Genomic DNA, 18,411 nt, shown 5'->3' with positions numbered 1-18,411 from the left:
TGAACCTTGTGGGGCTTGCTCTCTTTCTGGGGAATACCATGTGATCAAGGAGAAAGTGAGTGAGTTCATTCCTCTCCCTCTCTTGTACACTAACATGTTTCGTTTTCTCTACAGTTTAGTTTACTTGGATAATCATGCTCTCTTTTTAGTTCATTGTTGAGATTGGCGTGAGGCACTTTCAGAATGGGGGCAGATGCCCCCCCCACATTATCTCTTTAACAATTGTGTGGGATGAAGGGGCTGTGAGTCAGTGTTGGGATCCCCAATAAAGGCCCAGCAGTGTCACTTCACTCAGGTGACCTGGACTGTGTCCTCCTGGCCACCATCACAGGGAAGACTGAGGGGCTGCTGCAAGCAGGGGCAGGTCTTGTGTCAAAGCCCAGCAGCTCCCCCAAGAGCTCCTGTGAAGGGGAGACCCAGGTCCCCAACCAGCACTGGCCCAAGTCAAGGGCCAGGAAGACACCAAGGTCATGACCTCAGAGGTTACAGGGGCCTTTGATTTTTTTTTTTCTCAGCTGCTCACTCCCTGCTCAGCTCTGGCTGATTCTGGTGCTGAAACAGGATTTGGGATCTCAGAGCCCCAGGCTTTCAAGTCATTTGCACAACAATTCTGCTGACTGGCCAACCCATTACAGGGACATTGGCAATGCAGATTGGGATCACAGTGAGACTCCAGCTCACACATCAACATACCTTTAAGATCTGGGGTCTGGGAAAGTGTGGGCAAAGGGAGCCCTGAGAAGTGACACTGCTGTTGGGAATGCAAACTGGTGCAGCCCCTTTGGAAAGCTGCAGGGAGAGTCCTCAAACAAACAAAAAGGGCAGTGCCTTAAGATCCAGCAATACCATCCCTAGGCTTCTATCCAAAGACATGGAAGCACTGGTTCTCAAAGATATCTGAGCCCGGGGGCCAGGTGGTATTGCAGCAGGTTAACTGCACATGGAAGCACAAGGATCCTGGCTTGAGCCCCAGGCCCCCTGCTCCACACATGCAGGGAGGGGTCGCTTCACTGGGGGTGAAGCTGGTCTGCTGGTGTCTGTCTTTCTCTCTCCACTCTCTCTTCCCCCTCCTCTCTCAATTTCTCTTTGTCCTTTCCAACAACAGCAATGCAACAATGGCATCAAAGTTGGAAAAATGTACTCCAGGAGCAGTGGATTTGTAGTGCAGGCACCCAGCCCCACAGATAACCCTGGAGGCAAACACATAAAAAAAAAGGTATCTGAGCCCCATGTTCTCAGCTGCACTGCTTACAGTAGCCAAACAGGAAAGCAAATAGCCAATAACAGATCACTGAATAAGAAGTTATGGGAATAGGTATTAATCATTCTTGAAAGTTCTGTAGAATTAAATGAATCTTTTTTTTACTGGAAACAATGAATAGTGTTGTTTCCAGTCATTAATGTAGGAACACAAGCAGAATGACTTCTGGTCCACTGGGTTATCAAGCAAACTTACCAACATTGATCATGGATGTTTAATAGTGAAATCTGGCCTAATAGTTAAAATATCTAATAATGAGACCTGGTATCAAGTGCTTTTTTCTTTTTTTTCTTCAATTTTTAAAATTTATTTATGTTCATTTTATATTTTCCCTTTTTATTTATTTTTCCCTTTTTATTGCCCTTGTTCCAGTTGTTGTTGTTATTGATGTTGTCATTGTTGGATAAGATAGAAATGGAGAGATGAGTGGAAGACAGAGAGTGGCAGAGAAAGATACACACCTGCAGACCTGCTTCAAAGCTTGTGAAGGGACTCCCCTGCAGGTGGGGAACCCGGCAGGCGGTGGTGGTCAAAGCAGGATCCTTACGCAGGTCCTCATGCTTCATGCCACCTGTACTTAACCCACTACACTATACCACCCAAGTCCCATCCATTGCTTTTTTTTCCAGTCCTCTTTTATGATTAAATTCATGAATAACTCCAAATAAACAGTGTGACACGTAACTTTTTAGTATATTCTTGTGAGAGTTTGCTTCCTACCTTGATGTTCATTACTCAATTTCTCTCTTGTAGTACACAAATGGGCAGAGAGGTAGAGAAATAACTGCATTTGTATGTATAGATAGAGACATGTAGAAATAGGGAACGTTAAAGCAATACTATGTCGTTATTTATCTACTAGGGAAACATATTTCAGAAACTTTGTCTTGTACTTCTGATACATTTTTGAACTAGAAGTTTAGACACTTCTGCTTTATTCTAAGGAATCAGAGGATCAGCAGAATTGCTGTGACTTGAACTGCAGCTCTTTCCCATCTACATTTTTTCCCTCTTTATTTTCATGGAGGTTAAGGGAGCCTTCCTGTGGTTATCAAAGAAAGAACATGCAGAGAAAAAGTCAATCGACTGTGAGAGATGGTTAGGTCTTCTCTTCAAAAGAACACGAATAGAACAACTGTTTAGTACAAACATTCTTTTTATAAATTGTTATCTGTGACCACCTGTGGCCAGTAGTTTTGTATTCTTTAGGTCAGCTCCCTGCAGTGCCTCCCAATCCTCCAGCAGAGACCCTCATACTCCCTTCCTCCTTTCCTCCTTTAGACAATGGAGAGATTGTGAGCTCTGAAGCCCAGCCCAGGGGTGGGGAGACAGTTCTGCTTCAGATATAAAAGATGGGAGAAGGCTGAGGGGGACATGCTGCTGCCTGTAGGCCACTGTGGGTGGCACGCCCTTTTGCAAAAGAATAAATAAATGCCTTGCTTCAATTCCTATTTTTTGCCTTGACAACTATTTTTAATTGGACATCATTTCCAACACTAGGAACCCAGGGATGCTGATGGCTCACCCCACTCCTGCCACCTAACAACATCCCATTTGTTCTTTCTCTCTGAATTTAAAGTCTACTGAGAAATTGAGAGGAAGGGGAGAGATAGAGATGTGGAGAGAAAGAGACACCCACAGACCTGCCTCACCTCTCCTCCCCATGCAGGTGGGGAACCCCCAGGCCTCCAACCCTGGTCCTTGTGCAGGGAAGTCTGGGAACTCCAGCAGGTTCCTCACAGCCCAGCAGCCCAGCACAGGTGTTCAGATCATTTTTCCAGGAAGGGGTTGGAGCAGTGCAAGAAATGGAAGGGGATACACCCATGACACAAACACAGGGGGAGCAAAGGCAGAGCTCCAGGACCCTTCTGTCTCTGTGGCCACCTCACCAGGACAGGGAACTTGGCGCCTCAGCCTCGTAAACCTGGTGCCATGCCCAGTGAACCGTCTTTTACCTCTCTCTAGCTCCTGGGAAGGAAGCTCCCAGGAACAGATCCTGGGAACAGACTGCAAACACCCTGTCCAAAGTAACAACTATTCCAGACCAAGGGGCAGTGCAATGAGATCAAGGCCAGCCCAGGAGGGGCCCTGCTGTGTTATGTTGCCACCTTGTGGTCACAGAGCAGAATACACCTTACAGCCAACCAAAGGGCTCCCATATTTCTCCCAAATTTCTCTTCACTTTCTTTTCCAGACACAGATCCAGGGAGAAAAACATACAGAGAAACACCAGAACACTGTCAGCTCAAGCTCAACGGGTGCGGGGGAACTGAAACTGGGCTCTTAAAGCCACAGGTATGACAGGCTTCAGCAGAACTCCTAAGCACAAGTTCTTCTTATTTTATTTTATTTAAAGAACTCACAAAGTTTTATACCACATTCAAATATGGGTCACACAAGGTATGTTGCTCCTCCTCCTCCTTCCTCCTCCTCCTCCTCCTCCTCCTCCCCCTCCCCCTCCTCCTCCTCCTCCTCCTTCTTCTTCTTTTTAACCAGGACACTGATCAGCTCTGGACTATGGTAGTCTTAGGGATTGAAAATGGGACCTTGGAACTTCAGGCATGAAAGTATTTTTGCATAACCACTATGCTCTCTACCCCCACTCTCTTTTATTTTAAATAGTTGTATTTTATTGTATTATTATATTTAGTTATGGGGAGAGAGAAAGATGTCAATGCTCTCCCAGTCGAAGGGCTTCTTTGAAAAATATTTTTATTTTCCATTACTTTCTTAAATATCTCTTTACTAATGAGAGATAGGTATAAAGACAGAAAGATGATAACTAGGCAGTCACTTCTGCCCAAGCCCTACTTATTTATTTACTACTTTATCACATTTTATTTTATTGTTATGTTTAGTAATGAAAGCTAGAGAAATGGAATGATACAAAAAGAGTGAGAATGGGCAGGGTTAAATAACATAATGCTGATGGAAAGAGACTCATACTGGAAGCTCTAGGGTTCTGCCTCACCATGATGCAGAGCTGAGCAAGGCTCTGGTAAAAAAATAAATACTTAATAAATAAGTGTGTGTGTGTGTGTGTGTGTGTGTGTGTGTGTGTGTGTATCAGAGTGAAAGCACAGCACTGCTCAGCTCAGACTTATGCTGGAGAGCTGGGGATTCAACCTGAAGCCTTGGAACCTGAAGCATGAAAGCTTTCTATGTAAACTTTAAGTTATCTCCCAAGCCTCCAAGTTTAGATGTTATTAACTGGCAAAGATCCTGAACACAATATTAAGAAGAAAAAAAAGTAAAATCGATTATAGTGGTAACGCCATTATGTTAAGAAAAGACATCTGGAGAGTCAGCGGTAGCACAGTGGGTTAAGCACACATGGCACAAAGCACAAGTACCAGCATAAGGATCCTGGTCCAAGCCCCTAACTCCCCACCTGCAGGGGGGGTCGCTTCACAGGCAGTGAAGCAGGTTAACAGCTGTCTATCTTTCTATCCCCCTCTCTGCCATCCCCTCCTCTATGCATTTCTCTCTGTCCTATCCAACAACAATAACAACAACAGAGAAAAATTTTTTTTTTCAAAAAAAATAGGAGTAGAAAAGAACAGACAAACTGTGAGAGACAGAGTACGATTATTGTTTATATTTGGAGGGTGGATGAATGGGGATTTGTGGTTTTTTCTAATTTGGTCTATAAGTGGTAAAAAAAAAAACTGAAAAAAAAAAAAGACTGAGGAGATAGCATAATGGTCATACAAAAGCACCACTATACTCCATATATCTCTCCTTCTCCTTCCTCTCCTTTTCTGTATTTCCCTTCCCTTCCTTTTCCTTCTTTAGCTTACCACTGCTTAACTCTGGCTTATGCTGTTGGAGACTGAATCTGGAATCTCTGGTGCCTCAAGCACTAAAGTCTTCTGCATGAACTACTAAGTAGTCCCCCCAATTTCACTCAGAGATACAGGAACTCCCCCTTGGTGCTGTGACTCTCATTTTTTAATAAATGTATTTGATTTAATAGCACAGAGAGAAATTAAGAAGGAAGGAGAAATAGAGAGGGGAGAGACAGAAACACACCTATAGCACTGCTTCACCACTCCTAAAGCTTTAACCCCTGCAGGTAGGGGCTGAGGGCTTGAACTAGGGTCCTTGCACATGGTAACATATACACTCTACTGGGTGTACCTCTGCCCAGCCCCTGGTTCTATGGTAGTCCTATGTGGTACCAGGGTTCATCTGGGCCAGGAGCACCCTACTAGGTATGCATCCGACCTCTCTCAGCCCCTAGCAAAGATATTTAAATATTATATGGAGCAGAGCATGGTGGGTGGTGCAGCCAGTTGAGCACACAGGTTACCATGTACAGTGACCTAGGTTCAAGGCCCAGGTCCCCACCTCTGGGGGGAGGTTTCATGAGAGGAGAAGCAGTGTAGCAGGTATATTTCTCTCCCTGTATCCCCTTTCATTTTCAATTTCTCTCTGTCTCTACAAAGAAGAAAGTAAATAAATATTTTTTTTAGATTTTTATTTATTTCCCCTTCTGTTGCCCTTGTTGTTTTTTATTGTTTGTGTACTTATTATTGTTGTTATTGACGCCAGCATTGTTAGATAGGGCAGAGAGAAATGGAAAGAGGATGGGAAGACAGAGATGGGGAGAGAAAGACACCTGCAGACCTGCTTTACCACCTGTGAAGTGACTCCCCTACAGGTGAGGAGCCAGGGGCTCAAACCGATATCTTTATGCTGGTCCTAGTGCTTTGTCCCACATGCAATTAACCCACTGCAGTACTGCCAACTCCCATAAATAAATATTTAAAAAAAACTTTTAAAAAGACTAAGAAACAAAGATTTTGCTAGGCAGGTGAAATAGCTCACTTGAATAGTGCATTGGCTTTTCCATGTGTCTAATGCAGGTTTGAACCCTGCCCCCACTTCACTGAAGCAAGCTTTAGTGCTGTAATCTATCTATCTATCTATCTATCTATCTATCTATCTATCTATCTAACAATCTATCTATCTATCAATCAATCTACCTATGTATCATCTATCTCTATCACAACAAAGAATTATTATGGTTATTCTGGGAAATGGCATAATTCAGAAATAGGATTGACTCATTGCTCAGAATCCTTCAAAGCAGATGCCAGGATCTGACTCCTGAAACGAGTCAGAGATGGGTGAGCTTATAGCAGTAGCGGAGTGGACTCTCTATGATTCTATCTCTCTCCCTGTGCCTCTTTCCCCTTCCTTCACTCTCTCTTCCCACTATCTCAGAATTTATAGTTGATGGCTTATTTTTGTAATTGTCTATTCTTGCCTTTCCATTTTTCATTTCTCTTCTTTTCATAATGTCTGTTGTTGTTTTTACAGTGGTGGTGTTGTCTGGCTAACTGGTTTTGATTGAACTGCATCAATCTCTGCTTCAGCTGCTATTATACACTCTGGGGTTTGTGACTTCATCTGAGAAAAGACTCTAGTGTGCCCTTATACTCACACACACAACAACTTAAGAATGATAGGACAGAAAACTACAAACCACGTCAATGAAAAAATAAAGAAGGTAAAATTGAGAGCAAATAAAACTGTTAGCACAATGAATCAGGACAAGACCCCAGAACAGAGTCCAGATAAATCAGAAGTAATTCTAGATTAGAAAGGTATGCAAACACTAATAGACCTGATGATCACAGAAATGAAGACAACTATGGAGGAAAGGACAATCAGAAATAGGGAAACAACAGAGGAGACCCTCAAGGAAAATACCAGCTACCTCAAGGTAATTAGAGAACTGAAAGATGACATAGCTGAGCTAAAAGGCCAACTAGCAGAAGAAGTTACTGAGCTGAAGAAGGAAGGTAAAGGAAGGGAACGAAGATTAACAGAAGCAGAAGAAAGAATTACTAGACAGAGAGGATGAGCTAGAGAAATAAAAGAAGGATGTAAAAGAGCTAAAAGAGAGATTGAGAGACACTGAAAACAATAACAGAGACATATGGGATGATCTCAAAAAGAGTAACACTTCATAATTGGCCTACCAGAGGAAAAAAGAGAGGAAGGGGAAGAAAATATCCTAGAGGAATTAAGAGAGAAAAACTTCCCAGCTCTCAACAACAGAAAGGACATTAAGATTTCAGAGGCCAGGAGAGTCCCAAACAGGATAAACCCAAACCTGAAGACATCATGACACATAGTAGTTACAATGAAAAGAAGTAAGGATAAAGAAAGGATCCTGGGTGCTGAGCAGCAGCACAGCCAGTTAAGTGCACATGACCTGAAGTGCAAGGACCAGCATAAGGATCTGGGTTTGCGCCCCTACAGGGGGTCACTTCACAGATGGTAAAACAGGTCTGCAGGTGTCTATCTTGTTCTCCCCCTCTATCTTCCCCTCCTCTCTCCATTTCTGGCTGTCCTATCCAACAACAATACTACTAACAACAATAATGATAATATTGCATTTGCCAGTCCCAACCTAATCAATGTAACGAGTACCACCTCAGCATGCTTCACTTCAGACTGTGTCAAGAGACTTCAGGTGTGGAATGACAACTTTCAGCTTCATTACTTGGGTGAGACCTTTCCTTCCATAGTATTCTCTAATTCCATCCCAGGAGGTTCACTCCCAACAAAGTCCCAAAACCTAGATATAGACCAGGTCCCATGAGATAGAGCATATGTTCACACCATCCATAAACTAGGGCAAAATGTATACCTGAAAGCATAAGTACACAACAGTCTGCAGTGAGTCAGTATAAAGTTCCTAATGAAATAGTATCTAATTAGACTTAGATACCCTCCTCACCTCCTTCCTATTACAGTTCTCTTACTCACTCCAAAGCTAACCTTAACAAAGCAAGGACTGCAAACCTGAATAAGGGCAAGAGACTGACTTACGTTAATGATGACTTTTTAGTCACTATCAATCCAACCCATCAGCTGGGGCCCTATTCGGGGAGTCCTGAGATTCTCAAACAGACATGATGGGCCTAGACATCAAATAATTCCCTCTCTCCATTGTTACCAGTCATCTCTATCAAAAACAACCCTATGTGGGCCCCCCATAGGACCTTGTCCTCACCTTGGATCAACAATGGTAGAGAATGTTCTATCCTCCCTTTGGAGGATGGAGAACATAAGCTATGCTACACCTAAGGAAGATCGGTCCTGATATTGGGGCAGCTTGGAATGCTCCTACTCGTGACCACAGAATGTGAGCTCAGATCTACAGGGATGCAGAATTCACATAGGCTCCTAAGTTGAATATTGGCCCCAGTCCATATCAAATTGATGGGGTTTACAGTCAACAATATTTATACCCCTTTCCCATATTATGGAACTACTCTCTTCCCTGATCCAGCTTTCTGTCCCTTTTCCAGCCATGACATCACCTCCCCAGACAATACTGGGATCCACTTGCATATCAGATTTCAGGTTCAGAGGAAAAATAAAAAACAAACTAGTATAGCTACAGGACATTTGAAATATTACTAAAATATGCCTATTAGCTATCTCCAAAATGGAGGGCCCGCCTCCCCAACACGCCATCTGCACTATTCCAGCCTTTCACATGTATCCATAAACTAGGGAAAATATATACCTGAAAGCAGAAGTACACAAGAGTCTGCAGTGAGTACCCCCCAACACTTCATCTGCACTATTCCAGCCTTTATGTCCATGACTGTCAACAATTTGTTTGGCTTTGTATGTTAGTTCTCTTTTCTGCCACCAGGTTCCAGATGTCAGCATGATGCTGACCAGACTTCCCTGGACAGACAACCCCACCAATGTGTCCTGGATCTCTGCTTCCCCAGAGCTCCACCCTAATAGGGAAAGAGAGAAGCTGGCTGGGAGTATGGATCTGGATCGACCATTCAACTCCCATGTTCAGCGGGGAAGCAATTACAGAAAACAGACCTTCCACCTTCTGCATCCCACAGTGATCTTTGGTCCATACTCCCAGAGGGATAAGGAATAGGAAAGCTGGCAGGGGAGGGGATGGGATATGGAGTACTGGTGGTAGGAATTGTGTGGAGTTGTACCCCTATTATCCTATGGTTTTGTGAATATTTCCTTTTTTAAATAAATTAAATTAAGAAGGTGAAGAAATTTTAAAAAATTAAACATTTTGAAAATTGCCTCCCTGCATAGTTTTTTTTTTTGGCTTCCAGGGTAACTTCTAGGGCTCAGTGCCTGCACTACAAATCCACACTGTGGATGTGCCTAGGTGAGAAAGGATTAAGAGGCCCAGAGGTAGTCTGAGCACTAACTACTGTGCCAGGACTGTGGGGCTGCTCACCCTCTCACCATGAAATTTAAACAATACATTGCATGGCCCGGCTGCCACATACAAATACATACACTACAGTGCCTAAGGATACCAGGGAGTAAGCCCCGTAACCTTGCCTGCAGGGGGAAAGCTTCACAGATTCTAAAGCAGGGATATGGGAGTCTCTGTCTCCTTCTTCTCAATTTCCTTCTCTAGAAAAATAAATATTGAATTAACAAAATAAGCACTAAGGTGCAGAGCTTACCCTTCAGTCCTTAGAGCCTGGCTTCTGGTAATTGAAATATGGGAATAGGAGAAGGTGATTCCAGGGTTTAGAAGAAGCCTTTCCAACTATAACTGACTTCTAGAGAAAGCATTCTGTAAAACTTTGGAGGATTGAGTTAATGGGATGACAGAAAGGCAAAAAGATAACTGAAGGGAAGGTTAGAATTTCCCCAGTAGTCACAAGCAAGGTCCCATCAGTGTAAATCAATCTGAGAAAGTCCAGAAAGAGCTTTGAAGAATAGACTCTGTGGGGTTGTAGGCCTCAAAAATATTTTTATTCACATCTCTTTGAGTAAAAAACAAGAAACCCGTGATTTTACGATTTAGCTTTCATGGATGCAGGCCTACCGACCAGTTTAGAGAAACAAATACATTAACTGGGTATTTTGAAAGGAGGCACTGGTGATCTGTTTATATATCCTCTGTGCAGCTCTACTTGCAGGCCAGTATCTGAAGAGAGAAAATCATGCAGGCAAAGAGCTGCAAGGAGGTGGCAGGTGCCGGCACTGGTAGTGACAGAGAACCATTAGCTGTAGGAGATTTGATTTCACTTTGTTTAAAGCCCCCTCATGGCTACCTCTACAGAGTGTTATTTAATTTAGTTTTTGTTTGCTTGCTTGATTTTTTGTTGTTTTTGTTTCAAACAGAGCACTGATCAGCCATGGCTTATTGGGAATTAAACTTAGGGCTTCATGTATCTTGGGACTGAATGTTTGGAGCTTTAATGCTAGTACCATCTCCCCAGCCCAACACACTCTCTATTCTTTTGAAATTACCTTCTGAATATTTCTGAATGAATCCTGTTATGGCTGGCTTTTATACCACAGCCTCTGTTCAGGTGCTTAAAATATCTATGTTCAACATCTTCTCACACCATCCAGTTCCATGCTGTGATACCTTTGCAACTGCTGCCTGTGACTTCTGAAGGATAGTTCTTGCGCAACTGCCCAAATCCACCTCAGTCCTCAACCATCCAGCTCAGTGTTCCTGTCGCCAAAAAGAAACCTGCTGACAGCAGCTTCTCTCCTCATGAACTAAGCTTTCTACTTTTCACAACACCTCAGTCAGTGCCCATCTGCCACACAGCTGAGCAGCTTCTTCCCCTAGCAGACTGAGGTCCTGCATTCCTGGGGTCACCTCTGGAAAAACGCCAGTCCCCGCAGGTTCCAGCAGGCTCACTAAACTCAATGGTCACAGGCAGAAATACTTAGGAGACAGCATTTCAAATGCATGAATGAGCACCACAACATCTGCAAACTGGACACAGCCAGGTGGGCTCTCTAGGGCAGGGAGAAGCCTGTCTGCCTGCCTTGTCTGCAGCATCTACACTAGGCTCCCTTCTCACCAGCGCTGAGCTGGCCTGGCTGAGGCTTCACTTCTGTCCCGAGGCCCTGCTGGACATGGTCACTTCCCTGCTGCTGGACAACTCTGCCCCAGACAGCCTCCCACTGGATCCTAAAATATCCAGGCTTAACACCCATGGGAGGAGAGGCAGGAGCCCAGCAATGCCCAGGGGGGGACTAATGGCCACATGCCTCTGAAGCTCCAGTCGCCATTCCTTGTACAGGAACATCTCTGAACCAGAAACTAACTAGGACAGAACTGTCTGTGGGATCAAAAGTTGTTGGCCTGTTGGTCTCTGTGTCCAGAAACAAGGATGAGCTGTCACAGTTGACCTACTAGGAGAAAATGGACTGAACTGATTTCGGCAAGAGTGGCAAGAAAAAGCAGAGAAGATCCTGGAAGACTGACCTAAAAGGAAGACTCAAATTGTTTACAGTGATGCTGTATCTGTGTTGATGGATGGATTGGGGATGTTTTTAGATTTCTCTAGTGTCTCAGACAATCCAGGAAGTGATGCAGTCAGTGTCTGGATTAGGCATGGAGTCTACTATGATAGTGGGAGGTGGTAGAATTGGGATTCCCATTAGAAAGAAACTCCATTTCATCCCACAGTGTCTTAGCATCCCTACCTGCCTCAGAGCCAGGTTATGCTGAAAGAAGCACACTGTCTGGTGCTCAACACCCTGTTTTTTTTGAACAGTGATTCTCTCACTGATGTTAATCTGGGTATTTCTTGTCTGTGATCAGATGGAGTGCATCCTACAGAGCTGTTTAAGACAAGAAGTAATAGAAGGCTGGGATGCACCTAGCTCAGAGCACTAGTTACAACATGCTGGGTTCCAGACACGGGTCCACCCTAAAGAGGAAGAGCTTCACAAGCAGTTGAAGCAGGGCTGCAGATGTCTCTCCTCTCTCCCTCCATCTCTGTCACTCTACTTTTTCTATCTCTGTTCAGTGAACTATGAATAAAATAATAAAAAAAGAAAGTGAAAGACTTTCATGTGTGAGGATCTGGGGTCCTTTCAGAGGTTCAATCCCATCGCCAAAGGCAAGAGCTGAGCATTGCACTTATCTTTCTCATTAAGATAAATAAATTAATTAATAAAAGAGAAAACATACCAAGAAGCTAAGGCATCTATTCTAGGCTACATCAAGTCCTCCAATGGTTCCTTGAATGTGGGTCTTTTACACTAGAGTTGAAGGACATCAAAGAATGTCCACAACTCATTTGCCAATGGATTCATTCTTTCAAAAATGGTTTTATGAGGATAACATTGCCTTTGTGTGTGTGTGTGTACACACACACACACACACACACACATGCGCGCTCCTGGAAATAGTGTGTCTCTGACAGCATCCATGTGAATATCCTACAGTGATATTTACTCTGTTTAGAATTATATAATTAGATGACCACTGCATGAAATAGGGGCTAGGCTTGTAGCATCTCTATTATTTCCAATAAAAGCCTGGAAGTCTATAGTCATCTCAAAAGGAAAAGATTAAAAGACTCAAAGCTGTAGGTGTAACTGGCTTTAGAGGGGCACTCTGTCAGCTGCCAGTTATGATGATGACATTTGACCACTGATATCACAGGCCAGGGTCCCTGGCTACAGTGGAATCTTCAGTCTTGGAGACTGAGCTGAACAGTGCACAAAGTGCTGTGCCTAGCTCTCACTTTCGTGTCAAGGAGTGAAGAGTAGAGGATGTCTGCATCTACTGCGCTGGCTGCCCTGCTTAAGGTAGAGTCTGTTCACATGCCCTGTGTGACCAGCAGAAGAGGAGGAGGGTGGTCCCAGGAGGTGCTCTGTGTGATTCCCACTGAAAGAATCTCAGCTTCAGCCCTAGTCATCAACAGTTACTTGTGCTCATGAGATTCCCTTCTGCTGATGACAGAGAGCAGGCTTGACCTGTGGGCTTGTGGGCTTACTCCAGGCACAGCCAAGGAATAGCTTAGTACTTCCTTGAGTTGAGAAAAAATTGAATGCTTGGTTTATTCTCGGCTGATCATGGGATTCCTGCCCCCCTCCACCCCAAAGTGATGACTGACTTAAAGAAGATTAGAGTAAGTTTTCCAGAATCCTGTTATCTAAGTGTGTATGTTAACCTGAGACCACAATGGAATGACTTCTTCACACTCTTGGATCGATGCTATCTGACCCCTATAGGCCACACATAGATCTGTTTAAAATTATTTTTATGAGAGAGGAAGAGTGAATAAAAAGAAGAGAAAAGAAGAAAAGAGGAAAGAAAGGGGTAGAAGAATGGGTAGGGAAAGAAGCAGAGTCACAAAGGCTAAAACCGCAGATGATACTGTGGTTGATTATGCTCTGACAACGCTGTAGACACTGTGCTGCCTTCAGGCCTTGGCCCTGTGTCCCTGAGTTGGTTCTTTAAAACATTTTTCATCCTCTCTCCTTTGACCTCTTAGTGTCCCCTTACATTTTGTTATCCTTATATTGGGGGTCAGTGTTAATTCACTACAGTGTGATTTGTTGACACAGGGTGTCTGCAGAATACTCTCACCCCCACTCAGGTCCTCTCCCAGCACCAAGCACCAGGGCCCCAATACCCTCACTCCCCCTCACTCCCTTTAGTGTCTCCTTTCTACCAGGTCCTGAGACTCTGCTACTTTCTTGTCCCCTGACACTGAAGTGACAGGCCATGTGCCCTCTCCTTGAAGCAGACCTCCATTACCACCAGCCCTGAGTGACCTCAACTATCACAGGAGCTCTGTCTAGCTCAAGACTCCTGAATTTGGCTACTGAGCCCTTCTGGGGGACTGAGACTCCTCTGTAATGCTTTGTGAGGGCTGACATCAGAATGAGCCCGTGTCCTGCCTGCCAGAGACAAACTGCCCTGTGGGTCTGCTGTGTTGCAGCTCTTCTATGGAGGAGGGCAGTCTGGAAGATAACAACCTAGTGTTGCCTTATGGCCATATCCAGTTCATGGGCACTGGCAAATTCCAGAAGGGTCGGAAGTGGCAGAAAAGGCAGCTGATCCTATATTCCAATGTGCTGCTCATCTCCAACACAAAGCATGTACCTCCCTCCAAGGAGTTGGTATAATGCACCGAAGTCAAAGACTCTGGGGTGGAGGAGTGGGGGGAGTACACATCCTGGAAAAGGATAACAGAGGACCTAGTGGGGGTTGTATTGTTATGTGAAAAAATCTCAGGGTAAACTGAGAAATGTTATGCATGCACAAACTATTGTAGTTATTGTCAACTGTAAAACATTAATTCCCCAATAAAAAATTAAAGAAAGAAACACACCCACCATCTCCTCAGGATAAACCCAGATACTCCCAGATTGCTGGGATGCAAGCTAACACTGCTGTGCTCTATTCCCTCTCCAGGTACAAGAGTCACTTCTGAATCAAGTACTTGGCACCCCTGATGGACATGTGGGTGGAACCCAACATGAGGAAAGCCACAAGAGCCCGCACATCACTGGTCTTAGGCTGGGCTGACCGCAGCTTCGTGGTCTCTTTTCAGTAAGACTGCAGCCAAGCCCTGCCTGTCTCCTCATGACTCTTAGGGGGAGCACAGCTCCATCTGGGGGTCTATTAGCCACAGGTGCTCTGACCCCCACAAGGACAGATCTGTGCTCTCCATTGGCTCCCACTGGCTCTGATACCAGCAAACACATGTAGCTGCTAAGCCCTTTGCAGGTGGGGGCCAGGGGCTTGAACCCAGGTCCTTGTGCATGGTAGCATGTGCAGTTAACCACCAGCACCACCAAAGGGCCCTAAACCCAATTTCTCCTCCATTTAGAAGATTTCCTTGCCAACCCAGCAAACTGTCAAAGAGCAGGGCCCCTCAGCACCGTGACCAGGACAGGACTCCTGGATCACACAGTCCCACCAATAACAATCAATGATGCTGTTTACACTGGCCAACACTCATAATATGTTTGTGTGAATGTGCATTTTAACTGTTTTTCTCCCCTTCTCTTGGATTTCAGATCAGTTGAGAAGATGGAGCAATGGTATAACGAGCTTTCTGAGTATGTCCTTATTTCATGTATTTCAAATTTTCAAGTTCTCAGAATGCAGAGTCCAAGCAGTCAATGCCCCTCCCTCTTGTCCCCCTTCTCTTCATGCTGTGATGGGAGCTAACATCACCCTGCACCATGTATTAAATGGCCCTGACTTAAGGGCAGGTTTCTCCATGGGCTGGTTCTCAAAGCAAATGAACCTGCCAGAGCTACAGCCCAGGGAGGGTCTGGCCTGGACTCTGGATTGGGTGTTCAGCCCTGGTCTCAGAGACCTGACACCACAGACATGTTTTCTGGGATCTGTCTCATTCTCCAGAAATACATTTGCATACTGTTATTCTCATTAAGTCTTGCACGTATCTTTAAAAACTTGATATCTTGAAAAACCATTGAAAAATGCTGAAATGATTAGCCAAAACACAAGTTCATTTGATAATAGTCTAACAGCTCATTTCTCCTTCTCTCTTTTGGGTCACTGTGGAATCTATTAGCAAAATTTATACCGCCATTCTGGACTACCTGGATATCAACCAAAAGGAGGCAGAACGCACCTGTGTGAGTGTTTCTAAGACTAGAACTTAAATTCCAAGTTCCTGCGTTACACAGAAAGTGGTCTAGAGATGAGGGAAGAATTCAGCACATACCACCCAGAAGGATGTATTTTCCTATTTACACACACTTCTCTATAGACACAAAAAAGGGAGCTTAGACTGAATACAACCCTGCCTTGCATATACAGAGTGGTCTGCATTGCTCCCTGTGGATGTTTTCCTCCTGGAATGGGTGACTCTACTAATTAAAGAAAAAATAACAACCTCACTTTTCTTTATGCTACTGGACCAAAAGCATGCTAGGAGGGACCAGGCAGTGGTGTACCCGGTAGAGTGCACATTACCATGCAAGAGGACCTGGGTTCAAGTCCCTGAGACCTACTTGTGGCAGGGGAGCTTCATGAGTGGTGAGGCAGTACTTCAGGTTTCTCTCGCTTTCTTTGCCCCTTTCTCCCCTGTTTCCCCGCTATCAAAGAAAACGAAAAAGAAGAGAATGACAGCCAGGAGCTCTGCGTATCATTTGGTTTCTGGAATTGCAGTACAATAGCTAAGACATTTACTATGGCGAACTAAGACATTCTCTTAACCACATTTTCAGCAGTGACTGAATAATGGTTAATAGGCTTATCCAAGTATACGGGTAGAGTTCCATGCTCACCCCACTCCAAATCCCTGTGTCTCCCATAAGAGATAACTTCATAGTTCTCACAAACCTTGAGATACATTGGAACTTCCATTTGGGGGCAGGGCCTGGAGCTGATTATGCTTAATGAATTGAGGAGGTGAGGGCTAAAGAACTGAGTCATGTGAATTTGAACAAAGTAATTCTGAGTATCTTCTCAAATTTGTAAATGCACTTTTCATTCAGTTAGAGTCTTTCCATCATGTGACCTCGGATATCTTTTCTTTCCCATCTTAAATCTTTCCCCATTTTCAGATATGGGACACCATATTCTTCCCTTGGAGTTTTTTTGTTTCTTTGTTTTACTATGGATAGATACAGAAAGAAACTGAGAGGGGAGGGGAGATAGAGAAGGAAAGAGACAGAGTCACCTACAGCACTGCTTAACTACTCATGAAGCTGCCACCCTACAGGTGGGGCCCAGGGTTAGAACATGAGTCCTTGTCCATAGTAATGTGTGTACTTAACTAGGTGTACTGCCTTGCCTGGCCCTGAGGAGGATTCATTCATTCTTTCTTTCTTTCTCTTTTTTTTTTTCCCAGAGCACTGCTCAGCTTTGGCTTAATGCTTATGGTCATCCAGGGTGTTGTACCTGGGATTTTGGAGCCTCAGGCATGACAGTCTCTTTGCATGACCATTATGCTAGGAGATCCCACTATGATATTCTCATAAGATCCACTTACATATATACTTAATCTATGGATACTGTCTGCATTTCACTTGCACTCTGTGTGCTCTTTTTACAATTCTTTACTGCATTAGAATGGGATCATTTTTAATGACCTATCTCAAACCAATTCCTCCTTAATTTTCATCTTCATTATCAGCTTAGTATGTCAATAATAAGGCTTTCTGGCAGGGTAGTGGCACCCAATCCTTGGTTCTTGCACTTGGTAAGGTGTGTGCCAAAACAGCTGCAACACCGCCTAGCCCTCTCTCTTTTTTTATTTCTTCTTTTGCATAATTTGAAATCTGCATCATGTCAGGGTTGGCCTTCACTCTGCAGCATTGATGCCAGTTTCCTGCCTCTTCAAACACCAGGAAATTCTTCTCCTCTAGTGGGGGGAAGATATATATTTTTAAAAGTATTTGATTAGATAGCTGACATTTTAAATTACAAATTACTCTCAACTGAGAGTTACCTGTGTGCGTATCCTGAGACTAGAGAGCATGCAGGAACAAATCCAAATACCCTTGTCATCACACTTCTAAACATGCACTGAAAATCCAAGTATTCATGTAAATCTACAGTGGCGATTCTAAACCACAGTCACCCCCAGGGGTCAAGTAGTTTGATACTGGACACAGGGTTCTCTCTCTCTCTCTCTCTCTCTCTCTCGCTCTCTCTCTCTCTGGGGGAAACAGAGCTGCTGGGAAATGTGTTCTTCCACTGCTCACTCCAAAAGCTTATTGTGACCCTAACTTCTTTCTCTCCCAGGACTCTGCAGAAACTGGTCAGGGGTCTGTGAGTTCTAGGATGGAAGAAACCACAGAGCCACCTGCAGGTGAGTGTCAGGGCAATCTACAAAGAGGCTGACTGGAGTGAGACATTAACTACAAAGGCTCAGGGAAAATGGGTTCCAGCTTAGCTTCAATACCTTCTGACAGGGAAAAGTGCAAGCAGTAGGCCTCCATGAATTCAACAGACACTGACCAACTACTACTCTGTAACAGGCTCTAATGACAGTCCTTGCTTCTCTACTTCTCTGTGGCAGACAGGACTGCTATATAAAGCTCTTCCTCATGAGGAATTCATTGCATTCCAGGCACAGGGATGTATAAGAGCATCTTCCTCTTTACTTTGTCAACTCTTTTCTTGGGCACATGCTAGGGCAGGGTTTCCTGTCAGACTCTTGGACACAGAGACACAGAGACACAGCCTTCTTTGCAAAGAAGGTCCAAAGAAGGCCCATGTGTCATCTTCTACAGTGAAATGAGTCTCTTTATGGTCAGCCTGGATCTAGATTCAGATTTCTCTACATGTAGGTGTCAAACATCTGCATAAACATGAAGGGGGTCAAACGCCAGCCACTGAGGGGCTTCCACTAGAAGCAGATGACTCCCACAGCCTC

This window comes from Erinaceus europaeus (genome assembly GCF_950295315.1).
Source record: "Erinaceus europaeus chromosome 6 unlocalized genomic scaffold, mEriEur2.1 SUPER_6_unloc_50, whole genome shotgun sequence".
NCBI lineage: Eukaryota > Metazoa > Chordata > Mammalia > Eulipotyphla > Erinaceidae > Erinaceus > Erinaceus europaeus.
The sequence above is the reverse complement of the archived record's forward strand: the minus strand, read 5'-3'. Positions refer to the sequence as shown.